Raw genomic sequence first — 5,717 nt, 5'->3', positions numbered from 1 at the left:
TCCTCCTGACTCCTGACATCCTCATCATCTTAGTTCCAGTGGATCCATTTCCTCTAAAGGGGTCTTTTTACAACCCCCTCCTACCTGGTTGTTCTGCCTTTGGTCTTCCCACATCTTCACATATTGGTATAACCCATAAATTGGAAATAGAGTGCATTTCCAGCAGCTCTTTTCATATCCCTAGCTGGGTTGGCAATCCATCATCATCTTCAGCCAACGAATTTGGAAAGTTTGGGGTTAGACAACAACAACAACAACAAATAAACCAGAAGACAAGCTTATGTTAAATTGGTAGATATCATCATCATACACCATACAGTTTTCAAAGTATTTTCACATGTGATTTTTACAATAACTCCCTAAAAGTAGGAATTCCTTTACAAGGATGGATATGAGACTCAGAGATTTAACTCTCTGGCTGAAAATCACAGAGCTATTAAATTTTGGTAACCTTTAGTGGAGTACAATGTAGAGACCTGCAATTATTAAATATTTCCTCCTTTTTATCCAGATCTAATTCCCCATATTAGAAACCATAGGTTATGAGATCTAAATATGCCAGGTTTTATGAGATAATAACTAGAGATTATATGGACTTCTTTTCAAAATTTTTCCAATCACACTATGAACTTGACTCCTGGTTTTCAACCTTTGCCTTTTATATACTAGAAAAAGTTTCTAGGGCAGAATCTAAAATTTTTTTAATAGTTCCCTGTCATCAAGAACCAGGAGAAATCACTGGGCTCTCCATTCTCTACGTTTATGTGATGTTCAAAGTAGGTGGCATGATGTCATGAACAGCCCGGGATGCAGGGGAGGGGCAGAGGGAGAGGGAGAGAGAGAGTCTTAAGCAGGTTCCATGTCCAGTACAGAACTAGACATGGGGCTCCAGCTCATAACCCTGAGATGATGACCTGAGCCGAATTTAAGAGTCAGACACTTGACCAACTAAGCCACCCTGGCACCCCATCAAATCAACTTCTTTTATGAAAATATTATATATCAACATTATTCAATAATCCATTTATTTAACAAATATGTGTTGAGCATCCACCCTGTTATAGATGGTAGGAATTCAACAATAAGCTAAAAGATAGGGTTCCTGTTTTTTCACAGGTTACATTTATTGGGGGAGATAAATAATATACAAATATAGACACTACTGCTTGATATAATTTCAGAGAATGATAAGTTCTATGAAGAACAGTAATAAAAGCTAAGTCTACTGAGTTTGATCTGGATGGGGAGGGTTTTTATGTTTTTCATGTTTTTAGTTAGGACTGTCAGGGGACGTATCTCCAAGGAAGTGATAACTGAATACATCCCTGATGATGCATTGAAAAGTTCAGGGAAATGTTGGAAAGGAATAATAAAGCTAAGAGAAAGTCTCTGAGAAGGAAATATTGAGAATTCAAGTATTATGAACCAGCAAGAATGGAGTAAGAGCAGGGTAGAGTAGCAGAAAAAAGTTCAAAGTGGTAGAGAAGGACCAGATCATGATAGGTGTTTAGATTATGGAAGTGGTCAGAATAAGTGCTCTCCCCCCAACCGCCCACTGATATCCACACTCAAATCCCCAGAACCTGTAAATACATTATCTTAAATGGAAAAAATTATTTATAGATACGATTAAAGTAAGCATCTTGAGATTATCCTGGATTATCTGGCTAGACCCAATCTGATTACGTGAGATCTTAAACTCAAACAACTTTTCTCAACTACGGTTAATGAAAGAGATGTGATGAGGGAAGCTGGATCAGAATGGTGATATGCGACTGGCCTTGAAGATGGAGGAAGGAAGTCACAAGTCAGGGAAAGTGGATGGATTCTAGAAACTGCAAAAGACAAGGAAATGGATTATTTCCTAGAGATTCCAGAGAGTAATGCAATCCTCCCAGCACCTAGATTGTAGCCTACTGAGACCTGTGTCAGATTTCTGACTTAAGAAATGTAAGATAATAAATTTGTGTGGTTTTAAGTCGCTGAGTTTGTGGTAATTTGTATAGTAGTAATGTAAAACCATTACACGGGTTTTGAGCAGGGGAGTGATATAATATCTATGACTCATGTTTTAAGCAGCAATACCATGTGGAGAATATAATGTTAGGGAGGGCAAAATGGCAGCAGGAAGACTAGTTAAAAATGCTATGCTAAAAATAGCTATGGTTGCTTGGACTAAGGTAGCCAAGGTGATGGCAATAGTAAGTGATAATATTTGGGATAAAATTTGGGTGTAAAATCAGCATAACGGTGGTTTTCAAAGCCATTGGGCTAGATGAGACCATCCAGCTGCACTGCCCAATACAGTAGCCAGTAACTACATGTGGCTCTAAATTAAAATGAATTAAAATTAAAAAATAAACATTTAATTTCTCAGGCACACCAGTCACATTTCAGGTTATTAATAGCCAAATGCGGCTAGTGGTTACCATATTGAACAGCACAAAGAATCTTTTCATCATCACAGAAAATTCTGTTGGTCAGGGCTGATGGTAGCAAGACAAGATAGAGAAGAAAAACAAAAAAGAATCAAAGACAGATTCCTGGGTTATTCTTATTTGCAGAGTCAGGGATTGGAAAAGGAGCCAGCAAAAGAGACTAAGGAGTGGTCAGTGCTTATTTTTTTCCAAGATTTAAAAATATCATAATACAGGGGTGCCTGGATGGCTTAGTCAGTTGAGCGTCTGACTCTTGAATTTGGCTCAGGCCACAGTCTCAGGGTTGTGAGATCAAGCTCCACATTGGGCTCCATGCTCAGCGGGGAGTCTGCTTGAAGATTCTCTCCCTCTGCCCCTCTCCCTGGTTGCTCTCTCTCTCTCTCTTTCTCATAAATAAATAAATCTTTAAAAAATATGTCATAATAGGGGCACCTGGGTGGCTCAGTCGTTAAGTGTCTGTCTTCAGCTCAGGTCATGATCCCAGTGTCCTGGGATCGAGCCCCGCATCGGGCTCCCTGCTCAGCAGGAAGCCTGCTTCTCCCTCTCCCTCCCCCTGCTTGTGTTCCCTCTCTCACTGTCTCTCTGTCAAATAAATAAATAAAATCTTTAAAAAAAATATATCATAATACAAATTAGGATACTACATTTATAATAGAAAATGTAATTCTATATGAGATTAACATAAATGTGGTTTCTGTGTAGATTTAGCTATTGAATTAGTTTAACAATCAGGTGGTATTAGCTTTCTTGGAGATTCCAGTTGTTGTTAAGTCCCTTTCAAAATGGAACCTTGGCTCTGAAGAACAGTCAGGAAAGGAGAAAGGCAATGAGGGAAGCAGTGGCATGGCACAAGAGAAAAGTATTGCCGCCTTCATAATTTTGTACTGGACCATCTTTGAAGGAGAAAGGAAGGGGAAAGGAGAAGAGAAGCTGATGAACAAGGAAAGCAAAGTTCACTCAGCAATGGAACCAACACACTGTTTTCCCTGGCCATTCCCATACTCACACAAAGAGTTTTCTCTTTTAAATTGTTCTACTTATTTGATAATCATTTATATTGCTAATAAATGATCACCAGCTGAGGACTTATCAAATGTCTACTGTTCTTTAGCCTCAGTAAAACATTCAATATCTTAGAAGCAGTTGACCTCTGATACCATATTATTTGATGGTCTTGATGTGTTGTCATAAAGATCAGGAACAAACAAGGTTCTTAACAAGGAGTCGGACCGTAGGCGAGAGACAGATGAGACTCTGAAACCAGAGGAGTGCTTTAAAGATTGGAGATTCTGAGGGGGGAGCCTGGGTGGCTCAGTTGGCTGAGCGACTGACTTTTGATTTGGGCTCAGGTCATGAACTCAGGGTGGTGAGATCGAGCCCATGTTGAGCTCGTGCTGGGCGTGGAGCCTGCTTAGGATTCTCTCTCTCCCTCTCCCTTTCCCTTTGCCCTTCCCCCTGCTCACCTGCATACATGGGCTCTCTCTCTCTTTCTCTCTCAAAAAAAGAAAAAAACCTATACAAAAATTGGAGATTCTGCGAGGAAGCAAGTAGTACAGGTAAGGGGAAGGCCACCACCACTGTGATTGTTACAATACAGTATATATAATAGTTGTCTAACAAGTATTTCCTAAGTGTATTCAGTTTTTTTAAAGATTTTTTTCTGTTACAGGATAATGAGCCAAAATAGACTCAAGTTTAGCTTCCTTTCTACCTTGCTGAGACCAAATAAATTGAAAAAAAAAAAAACTCAATGAAATTAGGAAATACAAAATTTGCTGAAAGAAGAGAGAAGAGAAATAATATATGAGCTTTCATTCAACACACACTCATTATTTATTCTTTGACAATCCCTGTCCTTTGTTGCAAGGAATACAATGAATGCAAGACACAGAGTTTTTTTCCCCAAGAAACTTACATTCTACTCTACATAGAAGATTTAATGGTACAAATTATGGGTTTTTATCTTATCCAGCGGTTTTTCATTGCTGCATTCTTAAAGATACCAAAATTTAAGACCAAAAAGTGAATATTTGTCATGATCTCTAAATTAGTATAAGACAATTTTTTATGTGTTTTTTGTTAACATATTCTTAGATTAAATGCCAAAGATACAGATAACTCCCTGTGTTTTCAACCAGATTTAGCCACCTCCTCTATGGTAGTTTATATAGGAAGTTCTACTATCAGGGTTAGGTAATGAGAACATAGCCATGTCACTTAATTCATCATCAACAATGTTATTCTCACTCAAATCTTGGAATACCAGAGACCACATTAGCCATAGTTATGAATTTAAGGGTCAAGCATTACATGTCATAAACCAAGAAATAACATTTGTACAAAGCCCATCTTTGTCCAGGTTATTAACAAGAATTTCTTTTTGTTCTTTCTCCACTTCTAACACAAGGAAACTAGAGATGGAGAGAATTTTCTCTCATTGCCTTTTTAGAGCCCTCTTAGAACTTTCCTTTGCAGTACTTAGCAAAAAGTTAAATACTGTGGCTGTTCATTATGGAATATAAATCATCATAGTTACAGAATTGAAAGAGTATTGTATTTGGGATGGGATAGGTGCCATAAGGTAGACATTATGATAGAAATAGATGATACTGACAATTGTGGCTCACGCTGATATCCATAATTATCCTGGAACCATGGCAGGGAAGGGAGGGCTTTGGTGGCAGTAACTGTAACCAGCTTCTCAAACACTTCTATTGGAAACTATGTATTTTAGAGAGAAGGCCACTAACCTGAGATCAAGAGAGTTGTGTTCTAGTTCAGATTAGTCAAAATAGTTCCATGATATTTGGGGTAATTTTCAATGTTCCAATTTGATCATTCTTCTCCCTATTTTGTATCCTTACTTTCTTACTCTCACTGGAAGAGATAGCAATGGGAAAGCCACACTAATTGTTACTTGGTCCACTCTAGTCAATTACAACTTGTCAGTGCTCAGGATACGGTCTGTACATTTTGAATTTGGTTTGTCACTGTAGGTGAGGCTTGTGCAGGTTTGTTCTATTGTAGACAGGAAACTACAAAACATATATGAGATAACACTATTAATCAGAAGTTATCTGGGAAGTCGGGGCAGTGTCCATTTCTCCAGGTAACTTTTGCCTCCTTAAGGGATTCTTTAGTCACCCTGTTGACTTCTTCATCTTTGAAACTAGATACACACACACTCTCTCTCTGTCTCCCCCATACACTAGTTTTTGTGGTGAGATAATGAGCATAGGACTTAACAGCATGGATTTTAGAGTCAGAAAAATCATGATT

The sequence above is a fragment of the Halichoerus grypus genome, chromosome 13 (genome assembly GCF_964656455.1).
Source record: "Halichoerus grypus chromosome 13, mHalGry1.hap1.1, whole genome shotgun sequence".
NCBI lineage: Eukaryota > Metazoa > Chordata > Mammalia > Carnivora > Phocidae > Halichoerus > Halichoerus grypus.
This window is presented reverse-complemented; position numbering follows the sequence as displayed.